The sequence below is a fragment of the Leptonychotes weddellii genome, chromosome 3 (genome assembly GCF_054177405.1).
Source record: "Leptonychotes weddellii isolate Sample4059 chromosome 3, ASM5417740v2, whole genome shotgun sequence".
NCBI classification, from domain to species: Eukaryota; Metazoa; Chordata; class Mammalia; order Carnivora; family Phocidae; genus Leptonychotes; species Leptonychotes weddellii.
In genome coordinates this window covers 95,526,222-95,550,979 of record NC_138371.1, presented here as the reverse complement: position 1 = coordinate 95,550,979, position 24,758 = coordinate 95,526,222, and the positions used below count along the sequence as shown (strand labels likewise).

Here is a 24,758-nt window from a genome sequence, read left to right as displayed (position 1 = left end):
TGTAAACTGCACTAGTTTTATCTTTCAAACTTTATGCTTCCTGGTCTTTGTTTGTATTTTAATTTCTTCCAGGCTATATGCATGGTAATTAGATTCCTAAACATTCAGAATAGTTTTCTAATGGCAAAGAAGGAAAAGTGTTTTAGCAGCTATAAGAAAATGTTGCTAAGTTTAATACCTAGTAAGTCCCACTCTCTTTTTAACTTTCTAAGATTTATGTCACATATGAAATTAGCCTGAGAAGTAGAGGGGTCTCTTCACATAGGTTCTCAAGGACTTTGACCTTGACACTCAACTCTCCCAATTAAATGCTTGCTCTGAATAATGATTCTTCCAAGAACCAAGCCCCCAAAGGGATGGGACACAAGTACCGCACCATTTTTTCTTCCTGTGTGGACCACCATGAATCTCAAGGTGACTTTTTCAGAACAGCATAATTTATTGTTACTAAACATTTACTAGAAAGATATGGATCCAAAGTTGTTACCTGGTCTCACGGGAGAGTCAGGAAGAGTTGGTTGTTTTGGCACTCTGGCAGGCTCATTCTCACTGTGGGCTCCTTGCCCTAGGTGATTAATGCTTTTCTGGGTACACTCAACTCTTAGTCATCCTTCAAAGGATCAGTGGTCCCTGAGTACCAGGATGATCTGTGAGAGACCAAAGACTCATCCTATTTTATTGGACTTCAGAAACTTACATAAAACATCTGTTTTGTTTTGTTTTTCTTTTTTCATCAGGAGCTGACTCATACCTGAGAGAGAATAAAAAGAAAATGTAAATGTGTGGAGTGAGTGAAAACCTAACTTAATCACCAGACCTAATATATTCATATACTTAATGAGTACCTGCTATGTGACCTGTGTTATGCTGGAAACCAAGATGACAGAGGCAAAATCAAACATACCCTGTCCTCATGATGCTTCCATTAAATTGGGGAGAGAGGAACAGACTAGCTGACTGCCATATAGCTATTAACATTTGACTAAGTGTAGTGTGTATTTCACGAGGATTCAATTTCTAGATCACTAGGACAAGCTCTACCAATCAAACATGCCTCCCTGAGACTTGCATCACTAGCTCTGACCCTAACAAGCAGGGACAGTGAAGGCAATAGCTTTGGGAGCCAAAAGCAAGGATCATGTTTTCAGTGGCAGCATGCAGTCTCCAGGGCTGGGAGCTACCATGTCTTTGACTTAGCTGTAGCAGTAGCAATGCCCCACCATGCTGCATCTGTGGTGTTTATCGGCCATGATTCCTTTTTCCTGCCTTGTATCTAAGTCTGGCTCACTAGCATTTCCCAGTTTCATGAGCAATGCAATATCCTTTCAGTAAATTGTTTGTAACTCAAACTGTAGTGAATTTCTGTTATTGCTTGTTTTCTTTTACTTCTTTCTATTAAGAACCCTATCTGATGAAAACACTCATGTGTGTATGTGTGTGTGTGTGTGTGTGGTGTGTAAGCATAAATTCCATATACAATGTTAAAAATATAAAAATGCTAAAATTTTAGAGATCTACTAGAATACAAACTTCATGAAAACAGGACTATATAGATTGATTTTTCTGTTGTGCCACCTATTCAATAAATATTTGTAGAATGAACAAGTAAAAGAATGTATCTTTTTTGTTTGAATATCTGGATGCATCTAGATTGTATTAACCTTTTGCAGCAATTGGTGGATTTGGACCCAAGGAAAAATTTCGTATAAACTGTATATTCTTATATTTTTATTTTTTAGTTCTTTAAAGATTTTATTTATTTATTTGACAGAGAGTGAGCGAGAGAGAGCTCACAAGCCAGGGGAGAGGCAGAGGGAGAAGCAGACTCCCCACTGAGCAGGGAGTTCGGTGTGGGGCTCAATCCCAGGACCCCGGGACCATGACCTGAGCTGAAGGCAGACGCTTAACCAATTGAGCCATCCAGGCACCCCAGTATATTCTTATATTTTTAAATAACTTGTGGCCATCTGCTTTAAAATCTCCCAGAAATATGCAAGTATTTGACATTACTGAGACTGACTTGCAGAATTATACTGATAGCTCATAATGCCCAAGAGAAATGCTATTGTCCTCTACCTCACCCACCCCAATCTTCTCAAGAAGATTCTCTCTCTATGGGGCAAGTACAAACCTCCAGGCAAAATCTTACAGAAGTTCCCCGCATTTCTGAGATGGAAGGTTATAGGTTTGACTATCAATTTTCAAGGGAGAAAGGATCAGCTTCTACTTAATAATTTGCCATGCCTTTAGCATTGCCATTTTGTCCCATGTTTCCTTACCAAACAGGAAGGTACAGGAACATGGCTGTGCCTTGATTCCATTGCTACTGTTTTGCACACATTACATTGGGAAAGGGAACTCAACGGGAGCCAAATTATGGCTGTACGTCCTGTTTGCTCACAGCATGATAGTGCCCAGTACAGGTGGCACCTGCTACACACGTGCCCGCACATCCAAGCAGCAAATGTTTGCTGAGCTCCACCTACATCTCCACTGGTAAGAAGGCATCCGCCAACTTGCTTCCCAGTCATCCGGTATCAGTTAATGAAGACTTGATGCCAATCCTGAATAGTAAGAGTAAAACGAGCTGGCAAGTCTGCACTTTTGAGAAAAATCCATAGTTAAAAAAAAAAATCTAGACTATTTTCTCAAAGTAACAATTAATTGCAGAACAACAGGAGATGTCTCCTATCTCTGCCAATCAAATGCATTTTGTGAACACCGAGTAAATTTTAAAGATTGTATTGGCTTTATTGAATGATTTATGAATCAGACAGCATCCCATCTAGAAAACTGGAACAAGCTCCAGAGAGCTGTACAGAATGAAAGACTTTTACAGGGAGAAAGGGGTGGGACAAGGAAGTTAGACTAACAAACCATTGATTGTTTGTGGCAAGGTCACCTTTCTTTAGGAGATGGCAGGGTTCTATCAGGCAGATTACCACACTAGTGCTGACCAGATAATTCTAGATTAACTGGTTTAAGATTCCATTCCTGGAGGAGGCTGCAACTGTAATTAAGTGAGGTATTAAGTCTTGGTTTGGTGATGTGGGCTTTAGCACAAGTGACTTCATTTTGGGCCCATTGTCTCTTTTTTTAACAACATAATGGCTGAGATCTATCTTTCTCTCTGATTGCCAATTACTTTAGCACTGAGAAATGTGCTTTTATTTATTGATTTTCACCTAACTTTGACTATATTTGAGAAAGGGCTCATCAGTAGTGGAGAAACTCATTCTGCAGAAACATTTATTCTGAAAAGTGTAATTTAAAACACAGTAGCGTGTGCACACACACACACACACACACACTGCCTTATTCATTTATACCTGTAATTATATTTTAGATAATTGCAGCATTGTCTCACCTGCAGTGGAAATGAAAGATCTGATGGCTTGAGTTGATTTAATTTGAACCGAGAGGAACCCTCGCCCCAGTGCTGTGACAGGGTGCTTGTTACCGTTTCATTGCTCAGACTATAGAATTTCAGGATGCTGGGATCGCTTTGTTTGCTGATGGTTTTCTTTGGTTTTAAAAACATCTGTGTAGTGTTAAAAAGGAGACAACAGAGCCCTGTGTCAGCTAAACCCTACATCTGCAAACTAAGATGTAATACCTAACCCAACTGCAATCTCAACTCCCCGGGAATGGAAACTTTAACCAGTCAACATGGAATGACCTGGTCAGCACTAGTGAGATAATCTGCCCAATGGACCCCTTCTGTCACCCTTAGAAGGGCAACCATGTCTGAAACAATGCATTCTTCACTAGTAGTTTGCCTTTCCAACCCCTTTTCTGCTTTACAAAAAAAAACCTTTCCTTTTCTGTAGCTTGGCAGGGCTTCTTTCTATTGCTAAATGGGATGCTGCCTGATTCATGAATTATTGAATAAAGCCAATTTGATCTTTAAATTTACTCAGTTGAATTTTTGTTCTTTAACAGTAGTAATTTAAATTGTCATAAGTTATTGCCTTGGCCAGGTCATGCAGTCTCTCTTTCATTGTGCTTTAACTGAATGTGAACAGACGACAGAAACAAATTTAAGCTTCTTAGGGCTAAACAGAATTGGAGCTATCATTGAGGTCAATATTGACTTTAATATATGAAGAAACTGAGACTCGAAATGGAAGTAAATTGCCCAAAACCAGACTGTTAAGCAGCCTTAAAGCTTGGCTAGCTCCTGGTTCTCTACCTGGCCCAGGGCTCTTGCCAGGTTTATTGTCTGGTGGCTTTTTACTATGATCTTTGCAAGGAAAATAGATGTGCAGTAGGAACAGGAGATGATGAGCTATGGCACAGGAGTGAATTCTGAATTCTCCAAGGATATTTTCAGATAAACCTATGTGCAGTCTCATCAATAGGAACTGAGACTACATACTTACACATATTTATAGAATTTTGAATTACATCTACCTTTCACTTGATATGAAGTTGGAGCATCTTCATTGTAATGGTGCCTCCACCCATGCCCAACTCCTGTAACTAATGGGGCTCCGAACATTTTCTTGGGTATATCTTCTGATTTCTGAGGTAAATGCCTATCCATGCTTTCCCCAATATCTAGATTCCTCCCAGCATTCCCCATCTCTGTCTGCTTATTCATCTTCCCAGACTGAAATCAATTGATAACTATTCAGTGGGGTCTATCCAGTCCTCTCTGTCCCTCTACCTGCTTGCATTCTACTTAATATTAGAGTTACAGAGTACCTACCTTAGGTCAGCAACCCTCAAAGCACCTAACATTTATTTAACAAACATTGAGTACTATTTCTGTTCCTCATACTATGAGTCACTTACTGAACATTCAGCAAGGTTGCATTAATGAATGAATACATGAATGATATCTATAAATCCATCCAGGACCATTCACTGGAAAGCAAATCCTGCAAAATCCAAATCTGACAAATTTTAAGTTCCTCTCTGTACTGATATATTTGATGCGCCATACCCTGATTCCTCCAAAATCTTAAAGCAGCAAGTTTGTCCTATGCCAAAGGATCAACCCTACATAAAAATTGGTTTCCTGAACCCTCCTAATGTTTTCAGTCTCCAAACTGAATTGTAGAGCCCAATTTAACTTATATTCAACCTCTTACATACTTTCAGTCTCTTTGATTTTGAACGCGTCTCCTTTCATTTACTGCCTTTCCTCTTTATTCAGACTTAATATTTCATCTTCCTTTTCCAAATCTGAGTAGAACCTTCCTTTCTTGGCCATACTATGACTGACTCCTTTATATCCCTTCTGGTCACCCACTATCTTCTCACAAGCAACATGTATTAAAAGAACTCCATTTCTTTCCAGAAAAGCTACCATCCATGACAAAGCTGTGTACCAAAACCAGGCTTCCTCCCCATACTTGAGGCCACCATTGCTTAAGCTGGTGCTGACCCACTCCGTGGCAGGCACTGCACTGCTTTCTGGGGAATACAAAGATATGAATGAGACACAGTCCCTGACTTCAAAGACCTCACAGTATAAAGTGGATGGCGTGAATGTAAAGAGTAATTACAACCGTGTGAAGAGCAATTAACCTTGGAAATCAGGACAGTCAAAGCATGAACCTGGGTACCAATCTCAAAGTGAGATGGTGTCAGAGAAGGCTTTCTCCAGCCTTTCTCATTTGAAGTGAATCTTAAAAACAAAGGAGCAATTCATTGCAGAAGGTGCGAGAGGGAGAAAAGTGCCTGATACATCTTTGGATCTTCACAAAGCATCCAACACACATGTCCAGCAAAAATGTGATGATTGAATGAAGGGTAAATCCATATATGCCCCTAAACTCCCATTGCTACAATGCTAGCTCAAATAGGAGTTTACACCTCACAGTTATATTTCTGCAATGGCCTTTCTGCTTTTAGTATCTCTTCCTATGCCTCTCCACCATCCATCCTTTGGGTTTATAGCTGATTAGTTTCACCACAGCATCACATTTTTCACGTGCAGCCCCAGGGCTTATAGAATAAGTTCCAAACTTCATAGCCAAACATCCCAGGCCCCCATACTAAGACCCCAATCTATTTCTCCAAACATTGCTTTTCCACACAAACCATCCGCAAGAGTCAATTAAGTCTCCATCTTTTCCCCGAGGTACATTGTGCAGTCCTTCAGAGGGTACAAAGGTCCTTAAAGAAGTTTATGGAGCAGAGGAATAGATCAGTGAGGAAAAGCACCAGTGGAGTCCAGGGAAGATTTTCAGGAACCCGAGGGCCAGAGCGTGACTGGACAGAGTAAAGGAAGAATTAGAAAGACCAGCACAAAGTGTTCTCTTTGTTTACCCAAATTATGTGGGACCCTTGAGTGTGCAAAACTGATCAAGGACAAGGTTTTGCAAATTTGCAGTACTTGTCACTTCTTAGCTTTTGCAAAATGCTGCAAAAGGGCATTTTCGCTTTTTATATTTGTAGCTGTACTCCCTGCATCTGAAACAGCAAAAGCAGCATGAAAACACAAATATAATAGAGGAGCAATATGTCAACTATTTTCAACCATGTCAGGAATCACTGGAATTGAGAACAGGGGCTTCAGGTGTTACAGGCTTCGATGATTCATTCTGTCTTAGTGTCTGCCTTCTTGTTTGCCCCTAACAACCCCTCCATGCTGTTTCCTGCACCTTCACCTCTGTGAGCCTTAATTTTTCTGCCAGTTGCATCAACTCATTTGCAAATGTGGAACTTCAGCCTTTATTAATTCCCTCCTTTTCTGTTGTTCTATAATTGAATTACAGTATGGTCTGTAATCTGTCTCTTCATTTTCTGGCTTTCAGCATGGTGCAATCATTAAAATTGTTGGGTAGGAGATGGCCATATTTTGTAGATCAGTGAATTCAATAAAGGCTTAGCATGCAGGCACACACACACACACACATATATACACACAGCAAATTTCTTTCCAGAGATTATTGTATAGCTCTTATGAAGACAATAAAGGAGGCAATAGACCCCAAACATCCCCAAACTCTGAGTCCCCATTGTACTTAATATTTATCCGTTCTATAATATTCAGTTCACTGTATTGTGCTTATATCCTTACCTTTAACCCCCACCCCCTTCTCTTGACTGTGAGCTTCTGGAAGGTAGGGGATAAAACTCCCAGTACCAACCTACTTATGGTATGTCACAAATGCTTAATAACTTTGGACTGACTGCTGCCTGTGTCATGGGCTAGCTACTCTTTGGAATTGAGGACTAGATATGATTTCATAATAAAAAATTCTAAAGCAGAGACTCTAAGCTCTTTATTTATAATCATCCTTTCCCCACATTGTTTAAGGTTTTAGGGAAACTCTAAATGATTTTAAGATATTTTGAGAAATAAAAGTTTCTCAAGTCAGTAAAAGAAAAAAACCTAGAACCCATTCAATTCTATTTGGGCAAATGTGTGCTTTTACAGAGATGAATACCAAGAGCAAACACTGAAAATGTGTCCATGTGGCCTTGTTGGTCGGCAGTATGTGTCTCACACACAAACACACACACACACACACACACACACGCACACCTGGCATTGCACCAGACCCCCTGGGTCCCTGTGACAGCAATACTGGCTTTCCACATGTCTCATTGAGTTCAGGAGTGTGCGCATGGAGCAGAGGAAAGCTCACTCTGGGCTAGATTCATGTCCTGGCCAGAAAGATATTATAAATATATCAAGCTCATTAGTAATTAGGAGTATGTAAATCTTAACAAAATGACATGCTGATTTTACTTGTCAAACTGATGATTAAACAAACACCCAGAACTGGTCAACATGAGAGGGCATGGGGCACTTTCATGTCCTCTTGGTGGGAATGCATTTTTGAAAGGCAGCTTGTACACACCCTTTAACCTGTAACTACTCCAAGGAATTTTTCCCACAGAATTTCTCATGCAAATACATAAAAATGTGTCTTCAAAAATATCGATTGTGGGATGATTGAACATCAGAACACCATACACCAACACCAAGTCTGAATGTACATCAATAAAAAAAAGTTTCAATAATTCATGATGTACTCATGTGAAGACTACTATGGAACTAATAAAAAAGAATGAAAAACCCTCACAGATACCCACGTATTATTTTGCAAAACTCAGGTGACAGAACAATATGTGTAGAATGATATCTCTCTGTATTTGTGTGAGCATATATATTTCTCCACATATATTTCTGGAAGGGAATCCACTCAATTTTTTTTACAGTTGTTGATTGTAGTTATTATTGCAACATAGGTTTGAAGGAGAGGGAGACAATGTAGGCATTTTTATGGATTTCTTTATATGTTTAATGCCACTGAAAACATGGGGGAAGTTTCCGAAGATTTCCTATTATATATACATGTCTATATTGCTTTCTGAGTGACAAACCAACCCATAAATTGGCTGAACATTAAGGGTGCTTTAATTTCCAAGAAAATATCTGAATAATAATGTGATTAGGGCATTAGAAAATTTGATCTACTTTTTCAGTCCAAGTGTGTTAAGGCAATATGCCAACACCCCCAACTTCCAGAGGAGAGAGCCCTGGTAACAGCATGATGGTGTCTGTTCCCTGTTTTCCTATTTCTGCAGCTATCATTTAGGCTCAGCTATAACTTCAAGTGTGGAAGGAAATCAATACCATTTAGAACTCCCCCAATGGGCTTGCTAGCTGGCTTGAGGGGCCACAATGTGGAGACACAGATGTCTCTTCATCTCTTGCAGTCTTGGCAAATACCACTGATGATGCAAGCTACGAATCTTTGGATCATGCATGATTCCTCCAAATTTAATGTAAGGTTTTTTTTTAAGATTTTATTTATTTATTTATTTATTTATTTATTTATTTATTTGAGAGAGAGAGTGAAAGAGCACAAGCAGAGGGAGTGGCAGGCAGAGTAAGAGGGAGAAGCAGGCTCCCTACTGAGCAGGGAGCCCGATGTAGGGCTCGATCCCACGACCCTGGGATCATGACCTGAACCAAAGGCAGATGCTTAACCGACTGAGCCACCCAGGCGCCCCTAATGTAAAGTTTTGATGACTGTAATCACAAATGATAATAATTCTGTAAGTTCAACCAAGACTTCAGAAAGACAGTGTATACAAAAAGTCGGGAAGTAAGACCAAAAAAAAAAACCTATGTCTAGGTATTTCATATATATAATTTTATTTTTTTATCCCAATCGGAGAAATGAGGTGTATGTTCCCATTTTATAAACTACAAAAATTCAGCTGAGTAAATTCTAAAGATCTAATTGGCTTTATAACTTGTCATGAATCAGGCAGTATCCCACCCAACCAGTAGAGGGAGCTCGAAAGAGCCACAGAAAAGGAAAGACTTTTAAAGGTAGAGCGGCAGTGGAACAATGGAAATTCTTAGCAAAGATACATTGTTTCAGACAAGGTGCCCCTAAGAGAACTGAAAGGAGTCTCAGTAAATTTCCTAGCGCGGCTCTGGAAATTCCCATGTTGACTAGTTAAAGGTTAGGCTAAAACTACAGTTAGGGTAGGTATTAAATCTTGGTTTACTGACTTGGGGCCTTAATCTACAGGGTGCCATTTTGGGCCTGCAGTTTTCTTTTTAACAACAGAGAAGGAAGTTGAGGCTGAGAAGAATCCCCAAGTCACACAGCCTGTGTGGATTGGAATCTAGGCTTGTCTGACCCCAAAACCTGGATAGTTTCCTCTAGAACATGTTGCCTTTTAAGGCATTATGATTTGGCGAAGGAAGCTGGGGAACTTGCCTTTCAGTCTCCAGGCATTTCTCTTAGAAACACCAATTTTGATTTCAGTCACCTGTGTGTTTCTCAGTGGACGGCCAGGACCTCCACCTGTCTTGGTTGTATTTGGCTGGGCTGATTCTCAGAGTTTCCAGCTCTGGGCTATAGAATCCCAAATACCAGGCATTACTGTTGTGGGGAAGTAATTGGTTAATGAGAACACAACTAGGCACAGCCAACCCAAAGTATTGGCTAAAAACAACTTAGAAGCAGACAAAAGATTGTCCTAATGTGAATACAGATGCACATCTTTCAGCGATTGACCCACACCCACGAAATCCCCTGTACAATTCTTGAGTTTCCTGCCATCCAGGCCAGTGAGGCTATTCTGGCAGGTGGAGCCCTACCATAGTTTGAACACTGGACAAAACGCAGGTTGGACTTTGAAAACCTGGCTTGGAACCCAATCTCCTTATTTCTTATAATGGCTAAATATGACTTAGACCCCTTTAACCTCAGTTGCTTACCTGTAAAATGGGGGTGATAGGTAATACTGCCACAAAGAGTTTGCAGGTGGAGATGTTTATCTTAAAATCCTTACACAATATACTCATCCACAAATGAATTCACAAAATGGGTCCCAGACTGTTCTGAGTGCCTCCCAGGTGCCTTGATGTATGTCTGAGGAAGCTCATTCCCAGGTTACTGGAGACACAGGGACATGGGGGCAGGGAAGGTTGGGGGGGCAAGCAACAGGGGAAAAAGCAATTGCAAATATGTTTGGCCCATAATACCTGATCATTAAATAATGGTTGTTATGACTTCCTTCATAACATATAAAATCCTTAGTGAGACAAATAAACATCTAATCATGATGGCCATGTTGCGTTTTTCCATGAGGTAGGGGCAAGAAGCAATGGAGGGTTGATTTCAACTTTTTTTAATTTTGACACTTTAACAAGACTTTCAAGAAGGAATTATTTTTAAAGTAGTTTAGCTTCAAGTTTTAACTAAGAAATTCTACTAGCCAAGGCCTTCATTCATACTCACCAAGACATTGCCAGAATGACTTTTCTGATTTTGGTGAAAAGACAGTTGAAGGAAAATCGGCCCCAGTGACATAGGGCCACTTCGCTCAACTGAAAATTAAATCCAATCTCCATCCTACACAAAATACATGCTATGTTTGCAATATTCTTTTATCTGTGGTGGGTTTATATAAAAAGTAAACAAGATATTTTACAATCTATATTTAATGATGTGCTTATACAATTAGAGACTTTTATGAATCGTCTTCATTATGCATTTAAACAGTTCGTAAAAGTTATGAGTCCAATGTAGTCACCCCTTTTTGTTGTTGTAAACCTTTAACTGCAAAGGCACTGAGAACAAAGGAACGAAAATGTGCATATTCTGAAGGATTCACACCAGCCCCTGCTTCAATTATGCATGAATTAACAGAAATGAATTTGCAGCGTTTTATTTCTTGGTGTAATGGAGCTCGAGTATTTCATAAAGTGTAACCATACAGCAAATTCGGGGCTCATTTTAGAATAATTAGCACATTGATGTTACTTGTGTAGTTAAAAGGAAATGTTAAAATTTTCCCATTGTAAGCATTTTTTCGAAGGCTCACTCTGTTCTCTAAAATGAGCAATCTTTCACTCAGAAGAAAGCTGGAAGCTCCGTCTTCCCTGCATTTCATCTTCTTTCTCTTATACCTCGATTAAAATACTAGTGCTTATTCAGACAAGTCTTAATTATGGGCCCGGAGCCAGTGGAAGAACCAGCATAGATGAAGTAGGTAATTTTTTTAAATGATGCATGAGCCTCAAGTTGGTCCAGTTCCATCCTTTGAATAATTAAGGCTGAGCTAAAGGAGACCTAAAATCTGTACATTCAAGTGTCTTCATTTAACATGCTCACCAAAATTTGACATTCTCACATCTCTTTCCCCCACCCCTTCAATAAAAAGGAAAGTCACCCTCTCTGGAGAAGGAAGGAACTCACATTGACAGAGTTTCTGAGCTCTGTCAGACCCACTACGACATGAGGTAGATCACAGTCCTCGTTCTCTGAATGTTCACACAGTTCTATGAGGTCAGCAGTGAGCGTGGTCATCCCTGTTTTGCAAATGAGGATAGTAAGGCTCAAGAATGTTAAGTAAGCTTCCCAAAGTCACACAACCCGACCAGGGCAAAGGGAGGATTTCATTCAAGTTGGTCAAAGTCCCGACTTCAGTTTTGCTCTATCTGTCCCAGCCCAAGGTGACTGACAATTTAAGGAGACAGAGGCAATTTGAGTATGTTCAACACAAACCGCAAAATGAAATTCATTGATTTTAATTTAATTTACTAATGTTATACATTGTGCAGAAGGTTGTTAGAATCACTAACAAAGCTGCAACCTCCTAACTCTGAGGAATATTAGCAGGAGGTGGTGGAGGACTTCAGGGCCAGAAAACAGAGGGGAGGCCAAGGGGAAACTGGCAAAGCCTATTCTGGGCCCGGGGAATAAAATTTTGAAATACTTGGAGGGATCCTGTTCTTACTGAGCTAGACGAAGCATGAGAGACAGACAAGGAAAGTAGATACTTTACAATCTAATGACACATATGTAAGGCAGGCATCTAATAATGGATGCCAGGGCCAGCAATTTTGCATTGTTCACTGACGTAACCCCAACACCTAGTACCTCGCACAAAATGGGTGCTCAATACATACTGAACAAAAGAGAGCTAGGGAGGATCTAGGAGGCACATTGCATGCAGATTTGGTAGTGGGTGGTTCAGGAGTGAATGTTTCTGAGAGGGAGCGCTATCTAAAGAAAAACAAGGAAGAGAAGTAGTCTGGTGGTAAGGGACGGCTGTGAGGACAGCATTTGCAAAGCTCAGCCAGAGAGAAGTAAGTCTGGACGTCCCCTTTCTTGGGAAAGAAAATACTTCCACAGTCTTGGTATACAGGCTGCGGGGGCCAAGTGCAGAGACTGAACAGAGAGGCAGAGAGTGCAGCGAATGCTTTTAGCAAGGAGTGTGGCCTTTGGAAACCCTCTGGGGTAGATCACTGGGTCTCTGTGCTGAGAAAAATCTAGAGGACTAAAGCAGGACTTTTCAAAGTACATTCCAAGGATTCTTTTCTTAAGTAAATTTAGAAAATGCTGGGATATTAAAAGTTCTGTGTGGTTTTTTTTTAATTTCCTATAGGATAATATGTTTTATAAATCCATCAGATGAAAATATTGCACGTATTGTTTTCAAGTTTATTTGACCACCATTAGTAACTACAGAAATCAGTTTGGGAAACACTGGACTAGTGTTGTGTGAGATGAGCTACGATGCTCAAATCTTGCCCCACTCACTGGTCCAATCTGGAACTCACTCACCCATCTAGGTGGTTATCTTTGGAGGTTATCTACTATGGTTAGGAAAAGCTCTGGACACACAGATGCCCATAAATGATACATTGTTCTATTACACTCTACCATGGGTAAATCTCCATACCTTGGTTTGAGCTACAGATTTCTACTTATCCACTTCTACTGGTTTCAGATCGTTACTGGGAATAGATTGGCCAACCCTACTCCATATTGCTGGAATCCCACCTCTGTTCCTAATTCTTACAAAGTATCCTTTCAAAGGACCAGAACTTGCTTCTGTATGCTCTTGGAATGTACTTTTCATCAGGGGTTCCCACTTCCTGCTTTTACAGAATATCCTTCCATAGTGCATACTCTTCTTGTGCTGAGTCCCCTATAGAATTGAGCCTCCTCATAAATCAAATGATTGTGAATCACAACCAAACTTATTGCCCAACTCTGAATAACATTGCTTATAAAACCACTGACCATCCACCTTGGAGTCTGGCCCTTTAGTGAAATCAGAAATCTCAACTCTGGTTTTCCCAGTCTGGCTTTATTCTCTTTCACTTCCAACGCCCACCATGTTGTCAAAAGCTATCCCGCTTTGAAGCTAAAACACCCTGAACAAACAGAAGAGAGAAAAGAGGCACAAATAATTACTAACATTACAACAGTGTTATTACAAACAAACAAATGTAGTTTGTTTTCAAAATGCAACCAGCTTGACAAATTACTACATTTGTTTTTATACATTTGTTGACTCTCATTTACTGTATTCCTTCCATATTATTGCCACTGGGTGGCCAATTTCCACAGGGGATGATGACAACCCCATTGTCTTCACATTCAAATCGCCTTTTCATTAGATGAGTGTCACTTTCCTGGGTGCTTCCATAGTAGCTGACTTTGCTCTCTTCAGTCACAGATGGTGATCTTCATCTCTTATCTTCCCTATTGAAAGCTCTTTATACTCCTTATTCATTAGATTTCTTTAAGTAGGTTTTAGATAAGCTTCAAGGCCACATTTTGGGCATCTGATAAAAATGTCCTCAAGGGCTTGCTTTTTGTTAAATTCCTGTTAAGTCTAATAAATATTGAGATTATTGCTAGAGTGTTGGTTTCTTTAGCCATATTTAATTTAAAATTCACAGACACACACACACTCCTACACACTTACACAGTTTCTCATTACCGCTCTCATGCTTGCTCAAGTGTATTTGTTTTCGTTTTTGTTTTGCAAAATTCTCTAGGCCTAAATTGCCAGTAATGACTTGTATAAGAATGTAAGACTTTATTTCTGGACCCTGAATCCTATAATATAAGGCTTTCTTAGGCTATTCCTTTTTGAGTTATTTTCTCAGTGGTTTCCCTGGGGATTACAATTAACATGTTGATTAATAGCAATTTAATTCAAATTAACACGGACTTACTTTCAGTATTATATAAAAAGTTTGTTCTTACATAGGTCTATTCTCTTCTTTGTTCTTTATAGTCATACAATGTACATCTTTGCCCATCAACACAAACATAGAATTTATACAGTTGTTTTAAAAATCGGGTAGGAGAGGAAAATGGGTTACAAACATAAAAATACATCAATACTCTCTTTTTCATTCACCTACATATGCAACTAAACTGGTGCTATTTTATTTCTTCATGGGGATCCCAGTTACTATTCAGCATTCTTTCACTTCAGCTTAAAGGACCCCTTTCATATTTCTTTTAGAATGCATTTTCTAGCCACAATTTATCTCAATTTCTGTTTACCTGAGAATGTTTTAATTTCTCATTAATGTTTCAAGGCTGGCATTGCTGGATATAGAACTCCTAGTTGAGACAGGGGAGTGAGTGGGGAGTCAGTGCTTCAGTTAAGCTTCTAGGCTTAGCCATGTGCTCTAGCTTAGTCTTTTGCCAGAAATCTGCACAGAAATTACTATTCCAGATTTTCACTATGGTATTGTCTCTTCTGTTTGCTACTATCTCTGGAATCCAGAAGGGAGGAAAGCTGATGACCAAGGTAGGATTTGGAAATTTTGGAGTTCCTGGTTATAAGACCATGAGGATAGCACCAAATCCCTGTCTTGAACTACTCACAGTTTGCAGTTTGGCAGCCATGGGAAAACATTGCTATTGCAAGCTGCCATAACACCACACAGGACAGAATTTAATTTTTCAGTAAATCAACTATAGTAAATTTAGGCAGACCACTACATAAATCTTCAGCTTTAGAGTCCATTGAAATGGCCACCAAAACTTGAGCATGCCCTGATGTACAAGCACTTGCTGCACACTAAAACAAACACAGCTATTGAACTCAATAACTAAAACACATCTCCAAAGTCTGTCAAGTAAGAAATAAATCTGTTAATCCTACGTATAAATCAAATAAGCAAGTTCATATTAGGGTAAGACTGTAGAGCATATGTGGACAATTACATGTAGTTGATTTGTGTAAATTGGAACTAGAAGAACCATAAGATTCAATAAATATTGGCTTAGGCGCCTGGGTGGCTCAGATGGTTAAGCGTCTGCCTTCGGCTCAGGTCATGATCCCAGGGTCCTGGGATCGAGTGCCGCATCGGGCTCTCTGCTCCTTGGGAGCCTGCTTCTCCCTCTGCCTCTCTCTCTCTGTCTCTCATGAATAAATAAATAAAAATCTTTAAAAAAAAATTAAATAAATAAATAAATAAATAAATAAATAAATATTGGCTTAATAATGAGAATGTCTATACAGCATTTCTTATTTCATCATTTTGACCTCTATGGCTATAGTATTCAATAAGGTAATGTATTAAACAACTCTTTTGACTTTTCTGTCAATGAATTGGCAACTCCATAGGGAGGAAAAATTATTCAGTGACATCATCTTCCTTAATTTATGTAATAAAATGATAAAATAGGTGTTATATTCTCTCTGTTTGAGGTTCAAATCATTTAAGGAGTTTGTCTAATTTATAGAGTTGGTTAAGTGTCAGAAATCAAAGCCATATTGTCTTGCTCTTTCTGGGAAACCATACAGCCCCCTATGACTCTGCTTGAGTATTCTCAAAAGAACTACACTTACATCAGCACCCTCATATTCCTTCAGAAGATAGGTGCATTTACTCTTTTCCTGAGAGGAGGAAACTGGAAAGGGATGTGGGTAATCTGACTGGGAAAAACCTTATTGCCCTGGACCCTAGTAAGGGTGCAAAAGATTTCTATGCATAAGACAAGTTGTATCTTGTCTTTTGGTGCTTATTTCACAAATAAAATAGAACTACCACAGTCCTTTGGAACTTCTGGCCTGCACTTTGGCTAGCCAGGATCTGCGCTTTCTGGCCCAGCTTCTTAATGGCCCCTTATTGGGCCTTTTCTTTAAATGGAGAGGGACAGAAAATAGGCAGTATGGACCTCAGATGGAAGTCATGCTCTCTAGCCATTTTTATTTCAATAAAGCTGATATTGCTACCCTCTTTTGGCCATCAGTTGTTTGAAGGTATCCTTCCAATATTTTGAATTCAAAAGAAAGATGGGTGTTGGGACACCCAACTCCAACAAACCAGAGGCCATCTTCTCAGAATGTTTGGTGCTCTAAGACCATCTACAACTTTAAAGCCATGGGTGTTGATTTGCCAATACTTATAAAGAGCATTGAAAGGTTTACATTTCTGGAATTCTAGATTTCCTTTCAACTACTGATAGCAAATGAATGTGTTAAAAGCACTAAGAACAACCTCTAACATATATATGTGTGAAATGAGTGAATGAGGAAGCATGGTGAAAAGCAGATCAAGATTGATGCACAAAAAAGTTTACCAGAGCATCATGTACTGAGATAAAAACCATCGGAAATAAAGGTCTTAAAAGCAGAACATTAGTAGGCTTTATGATTAACATCTTATCTATATAATAAAATACACAGCCAAGGATTTGTGGTTATTAAACTATAATGATGTTAGAAAATGGACTTGATACAATACAACCAAACAAAATTGTATATAATTTACTTTAATTACCCCTATGGGAAAAGCATAGCATATTGGAGAAGATTCTGAGAAGTTGGAAATCTGAGTTCACGTTTCCCACTCCCCCCTTCCCAAACCTCTCTCTGGAATAGCAATTATCAAATGGAACTCTTAGCAGACAGAGCGGCAGCAGATGGCCAGATAAGGTGTTTGTTCACTGCAATGGGTTGCTTTGATCAGGGGATTAAAAGGCCAAAACCCAGCCAAGGTTCTTCCCACTAAGGCATTCACTCTGAAGAGTACTGCATTCACGTGGGGTGGGAGTGGGGGGACACCTTTGCCTTGCTGACACCAAGTGGCGGTGTGTGGCAGACACACGGGGTGCTGTGACTTGAGTAGTTGCACCAATCGAGAGATCCTGACTGTCCTGAGGTTGACATGAGGGATTTCAGCTGTAGGTCTTCATTTTCCTTACCACCTGGTGACCGCTGATGAATCAGCATTACCTCTAGAAGAGCAGGTTTGCTTTCTGTAAACTCTGTGGCTCAAACATAATTCAACTTCCTTCTTTGACAGGCACGGGCTTAATTGGTTGGAAAGGTTGGAAAGGTAAAGATGTGATATATCAAGAAGCAATGCGATCAGAATCAACTAGTTGTGATAGAGTTGGTTTCACATAACCATCCGCAGGGCTGATTTTTCCACCCTTACCTGTCTGGGGTCAAGTTGGGGAAATAAGGTACGGTTGCCTGATGCTTGAATGGACTCAGCCTACATGGCTCCCATCATATTTGTACAATTTAAATTTTTTAGTTTCTTTGGCAAGTGAAATGATACAAATTAGTCTACTCAAAAGACCCTTGTATCTTGTCCATTGGTGAGTTCAAGCAGTCAGTAGGACTGTGACCTAAGAATCTTTATCAACCTTTTGAGGAGATTTGAGAGAAAAGACCTCCTGACTGCATTCTTGTGGAATATCACAGGTATGCTTGGGACCCATATAATATTCATAGGGCAAAATCATATAGCAATTTCCTACCCCTTATTTTTTTTTAAGATTTTATTTATTTATTTGACAGAGAGAGACACAGTGAGAGAGGGAACACAAGCAGGGGGAGTGAGAGAGGGAGAAGCAGACTTCCTGCTGAGCAGGGAGCCCGATGTGGGGCTCGATCCCAGGACCCTGGGATCATGACCTGAGCCAAAGGCAGACGCTTAACGACTGAGCCACTCAGGTGGCCCTCCTACCCCTTATTTTGACACCAGGAAAAGCAAGCAAAGAACTGCACACAAAAATAATAAATGTACTTCATAGGGTGCTGTGACTTGAGTGGTTGTACTAATCAAGTAGGGAGAAACCAAGGATGGCAGAGAACACAGCTGGGAAATGTGACTTGTCACCTGCCAAGCTCTGAATGATGATCTAGAACCTGGCTAGCTGCCAATTTAATAAGTACATACAAATATCCATCCAATCTGGCACACAAAAGGCACAATAACCATTCTGGACAGCTTTGAGACAATATCTCATAATTTTTAAGAAGTACATACCTTATACCATTAGTTAGCTACATTAGAGAAATTCTCAAAATATTTGCATAAGGAGAGATGTAGCACATTATTTTCAGAATTGTTGGTATCAGGAAATAATCATAAAAAATCAAAATGTCCACCAGTAGTGGAAAAATAATTAAGTTGTTGCTCTTCTTTTAATATATCAGTTCAAAATAATAAATTAAACTGGCAGGGGTAGATAAATGAATTAGATATACATGTGTCAACATTGATATATCATAAACATAACACTGTGTGAAAAGTTGCAAAAGGACATATTGTATGATGTCAGTTATGAATATTTTAAAAACACATAAAATAATACTAGATATTCCTTACAGATATAAATATATGGTGTAAAGAATAACACAGCTACAGAAGGACACACACCAACCTCAGTAAAATAGTTACTTTTGGGAGGAAGGACAGGAATGGAAAGAGGAGGGATTTCAATCATAGCTGAAACATTTATTCCTATAAACAAAAATAACATGAAACAATTACAGCAAAATGTTAACATTTTATAAATCAGAGTAGTGAACTTGAATTATTTTTATATTACTGTCTTTCTTTTTTTATATGGTTGAAATGATTCAACATGAAAACAAATCTAAATGTCCTAAGAGCTATTCAATGGTATGGTTACCCTCAGTAGCTTATCACGGTTTCAGTGTTAAAGCCATACACAAGACGCTTGCTTTGGGTTTTTTTCTCCACATATAGACAGATTCAGTATCTCCATTGCTCCCCCTCTTGGAAGGCAGTGTGTTATGGTAGAAGTCATGTGGAAATCAGAGAGGCTTCATGGCACTAATTCTTTGGATTGTTTTTAATTACGGGGAAAAAAGTGTTGCACAAGACATGGGGTCTGTCTCCTAATGGGTGTTAATTCCTTACCTTTTCCAATACTCACTTTCTAGATGGCCAAGCAGGTCTTGAGAACAAGCTACCCATACTTGTTTTTCAGGCTGTGGTGCCCCTATATGGAAAGCTTTCCTTTATTTTTCTGTGCTGTGGAAGTTTGAGTGCTGTGCAATGTTAAGCAGCCTTTAAATAATTCAAATCCATTTTCTCCCTCCCTTCCTTCCTTCCTTCCTTCCTTCCTTCCTTCCTTCCTTCCTTCCTCCCTCACTCCCTCCCTCCCTCCCTTCCTCCCTTCCTCCATCCTTTCTTCTTTCTTTCCTTACTTCTTTTTTTCTTTCCAATTACCTATAGTTCTCATTTCAGCATTTAATCCCTCACTTCCCCATTATTACTGTATAAACATCTCATGCCCTGTCTCATAATGTGTCCTTGGAAAAGTCAATATGCCTCACTAACACTCAGTTTCTTGGCCTTTAAATAGAGGTATTGTAAAAGATCTTTTTCTAAGGGACTTTTGGCACTAATATTTTACAATTTCAGAATCCTATTAGTATATAAATTGTCTTCTGAAATAGAAAGGGATATTACAATGTTACTTTCACATTCCACAGAGCTACTGCTTATCTAGAGTGGCAGGTGAGAAAGAGAGAGATAAAACTACAATCCCCTAGAAATCTCTCAAAATTTCTTTGATAGAGAAGGGTGTTTTCAGTTTAAACAAGCCTGTTCTACGTTGCAGTGTGAATTTAACTGGGGGATAACTGAAAAATATACTTATGATAAACATACCCTTACTATTTGAAGAACAAATACCATAAATATATATGTGATAGTAAAGAAATAGAAGAGATGAGCAAGGAATCCTTCCAGGCAAGATCTACTGTTAACAAGGGGCACAAGGTATTTCTGTTAACTCTGGTCATGGCCTTTGTGCATTGAAGTTCAATTTTAGAATGCTGCTGTATTATCAACATAAATAAGATTTCTGTTTTTAAGTGTAAGTTAAAGACAAACTGTTTCTTGTTTATTGGTATTAGCTATATTGGGTTTGAACTCAAAGATTATTTTTGTTACCTCTTCCATTCTTTAAACCTTCTTGAAATCTGTATGCTAGAAAAGAAGAGCTTATCAAAGCAAAAACATTTTACTTTTTTATTTTATTTTTAAAGATTTTATTTATTTATTTAAGAGAGAGAGAGCACAGGAGGGGATGAGGGGCAAAGGGAGGGGAAAGGGAGAGGCAGACTCCCCACTGAGCAGGGAGCCTGATGCAGGGCTCAGTCCCAGGACCCTGGGATCACCACCTGAGCCAAAGACAGACACTTAACTGACTGAACCACCCAAATGCCCCAAAGCGAGAGCATTTTAATATGCTTTTGGACATCATTAAATTGAGTCAGCTGTTAAATGGAAGATCTTAATTGTAAAACTTTTTTAAAAGTTTGCTAACGGTTCATCCGACATCAGCCACCTCCGCCACGCTGCCTAAGTTTGACCCCAACGAGATCAAAGTCGTGTACCTGAGGTGCCCTGGCGGCGAAGTCGGTGCCACGACTGCCCTGGCCCCGAGGATCGGCCCCCTGGGTCTGTCTCCAAAAAAGGTTGGTGATGACATCGCCAAGGCAACCAGTGATTGGAAGGGTCTGAGGATTACAGTGAAACTGACCATTCAGAACAGACAGGCCCAGATTGAAGTGGTACCTTCTGCCTCTGCCCTGATTATCAAAGCCCTCAAGGAACCACCAAGAGACAGAAAGAAGCAGAAAAACATTAAGCACAGTGGAAATATCACTTTTGATGAGACTCTCAATATTGCCCGACAGATGCGACACCGATCTTTAGCCAGAGAACTCTCTGGAACCATTAAAGAAATCCTGGGGACTGCCCGGTCTGTGGGCTGCAGTGTGGATGGCCGCCACCCTCATGACATCATAGATGACGTCAACGGTGGTGCGGTGGAATGCCCAGCTAGTTAACCACAAAGGAGAATGTTTCAATAAAGGATCATTTGACAACCAAAAAAAAGAAAAGAAAGTTTGCTAATCACTTAGCATTATACCCTCTAGGCCCAACCATGTTGTTGCAAATGGCAATATTTTATTTTTTATGGCTGAGTAATATTTGTGTGTGTGTGTGTGTGTGTGTGTGTGTGTGTACATACCACATATTCTTTATCCATTCACTTATGGATGGATACTTGGGTTGCTTCCGTATCTTGGTTATTGTAAATAATGCTGCACTAAACATAGGGGTGCATATATCTTCTCAAATTAGTGTTTTCATTTTCTTTTGGTAAGTACACAGTAGTGGAATTATTGGATCATATGGCAATCCTATTGATTTTTTAATTTTTTGAGGAAACTCCATCCTGTTTTCCACAGTGTCTACACCAATTTGCATTCCCACTAATAGTGCATAAGGGTTCCTTTCCCTCCACATTCTCATTAAAACTTGTTATTTTTTGTGTTTTTGATTTTAGCCATTCTGACAGGTGTGAGATGATATCTCATTGTGATTTTAATTTGCATATCACCTAATGATTAGTGATATTGAGCATCTTTTCATGTATCTGTTGGCCATTTGTATGTCTTTGGAAAAATTTCTATTCAGAAACTCTGTCCATTTTCTTTTTTTTTTTTAAAGATTTTTTTTATTTATTTGACAGAGAGAGACACAGTGAGAGAGGGAACACAAGCAGGGCGAGTGGAGAGGGAGAAGCAGGCTTCCCGTTGAGCAGGGAGCCCGACGCGGGGCTCGATCCCAGGACCCCAGGATCATGACCCGAGCCGAAGGCAGACGCTCAACGACTGAGCCACCCAGGCGCCCCTGTCTATTTTCTAATTAGAGTATTTGGTTTTTTTAGTGTTGAGTTGTATAAATTCTTTATATATTTTGGGTACTAACCCCTTATTGGGTATATAACTTGCAAATATCTTCTCCCATTCTGTAGGTTGTCTTTTTGTTCTGTTATTGTACACCTAAAACTAAAATAACACTGTATGTTAATTATATCCCAATAAAAAGAAAGAAAGAAAAGAATAAAAAAGAAAAAGATAAAGAGATTAAAAATAAACATTTTACAAATACTTAAAAAAAAAGTTTGCTTCTCAGAGTTCAGGCTTGAGTAAAAACTGCAGACAGCCAAGCCAAGAACAATAGCACTCATTTCTCCAAAAGCTAAATTAGACAACTTCATTAATACTCTTCATATTTAAGAAGGGGGGAAATCGGAGGGGGAGACGAACCATGAGAGATTATGGACTCTGAAAAACAAACTGAGGGTTCTAGAGGGGAGGGGGTTGGGAGGATGGGTTAGCCTGGTGATGGGTATTAAAGAAGGCACGTTCTGCATGGAGTACTGGGTGTTATGCACAAACAATGAATCATGGAACACTACATCTAAAATTAATGATGTAATGTATGGTGATTAACATAACAATAAAAAATTTAAAAAAATACTCTTCATATTTATGTTTTGGAAGAAGTAAGAGTAAATAAAGTTGTTGTCAAGAATAAACATTTTACTGTTTATAATAAGGTGCAGAAAATACATATGTTTGCCCATAGTCAAAAGCCTAGTTGTTTCATAAACTAGCTGAAACTTGAGGCTAAAATGATTACCACTATCATAAAATTAACTTCTGGTATCAGGAATACTTCTGGATGGGTGAGTCAGCAAACTGGTAAGAGTAAGTAGCTCCAAACTCTTGTCCCTCCACAAAAACATCAAAGACTAAGCAGCAATTGCCAGAATTTACTTTGTCAAAACTCTGGAAAACAAAGATTTATAACAACCGATTGAATGGTGGGTCAAGAAAAAGGCAACTTAAAATGGTAGCAAAGCTTTGTGGTGTTTTCACTTACCCTTGGCCACCCTCCTCAGCTCTCAAGTCTTGAAGATGGTACCCTGCATTCCCAGTGTAGGATTTTGGTCCCTGATTCCAGATGGAGCCGAGCAGACCTTATTTGCAAATTATTGCATTTATTTGTTCTAACCCATCTGCTGGCTCCCTAAAGTCTAGGAGGAAAATCTAGGAAACAGTTTATTTGGGAAATTAGGGGATGCAAAAGTATCTGTATAAATACTGCTAAATTTAGAAAGTCATGTTCAAAATAAAGAATACAAAAACAATAGAACCAATGAAACAAGAAGTTTGATTCTTTGAAAATATCAACAGAATGAACTAACCATTACCTAGAATAACTAAAAAAAGAGAGAGAATATACAAATACAGATGTGAAGGTCAAATGTGAAAGTGGAGACATTATTACCAACCTTACAGAAATTAAAAGGATTATGAAAGAATGCTATGAATAATTCTATGCAAACAAATTAGATACCATAGATCAGATGGACAAATTCCTAGAAATACATAAAATGCCAAAACTGACTCAAGAAGAAGTAGTGAGATTGTTTTCTTGACTTCTTTTTTTGGATAGTCATTAGCATATAGAAACACAACTGGTTTTTTGTATGTCTACTTTATATTCTGCAACTTTACTAAATTTATTTATTGATTCTAACAGTCTTTATAATGTCTTTAGAGTTTTCTACATATAAGATCATCATCTGCCAACAAAGATAATTTTTCTTCTCCCTTTCCAATTTTGGTGCCTCTTATTTTCATTTCTCACCTAATTATTCTGCCTAAGACTTCCAGTACTATGTTTAATGGAAGTGGTAAGATCAGTCATCCTTGTCTTGCTCCTGATACTAGAGGAAACATTTTCAGTTTTTCACATTTAAGTATGATGTTACATGTGGGATTTTAGATATGGTCCTTATTACAGTGAGGTAAATTCCTTCTATACATAGTTTGTTGAAAGTTTTTGTCATAAAGGAGTGTTGAATTTTGTCAAGAGCCTTTTCTGCATCAAATGAGGTAGTTATGGGTCTTTAATCCTTCATTCTGTTAATGTAATGTATCACATTAATTGATTTGCACATATTGAACTATCCTTCCACCCCTGGAACAAATCCCACATGATAATGGTGTATGTTCCTTTTAATGTGCTGTTGAGTTCAGTCTGCTAGTATTTTGTTAAGGATTTTTGCATTTATGTTCATCAAAGATATTGGCCTACAGTTTTCTGTTATTATATAGTCTTGTCTGCCTTTGGCATCAGGGTAATGTTGGCCTCATAAAATTCTCTTTTTTCCGGGCGCCTGGGTGGCTCAGTTGGTTAAGCGACTGCCTTCGGCTCAGGTCATGATCCTGGAGTCCCTGGATCGAGTCCCGCATCGGGCTCCCTGCTCGGCAGGGAGCCTGCTTCTGCCTCTGACCCTCCCCCCTCTCATGTGCTCTCTCTCTCTCTCATTCTCTCTGTCTCAAATAAATAAATAAAATCTTTAAAAAAA

General features: G+C 39.1%; 1 long non-coding RNA gene and 1 pseudogene across 1 annotated transcript in view; one reads left to right on the top strand and one right to left on the bottom strand.

The window, feature by feature from the left end:
* The window catches only part of LOC145720807 (uncharacterized), a 125,792-nt gene that overhangs the window by 51,215 nt on the left and 49,819 nt on the right, over positions 1 to 24,758 (bottom strand). The gene's annotated exons all lie outside the window — the stretch shown is intronic.
* LOC102739469 (large ribosomal subunit protein uL11 pseudogene) lies at positions 20,833 to 21,390 on the top strand (annotated as a pseudogene).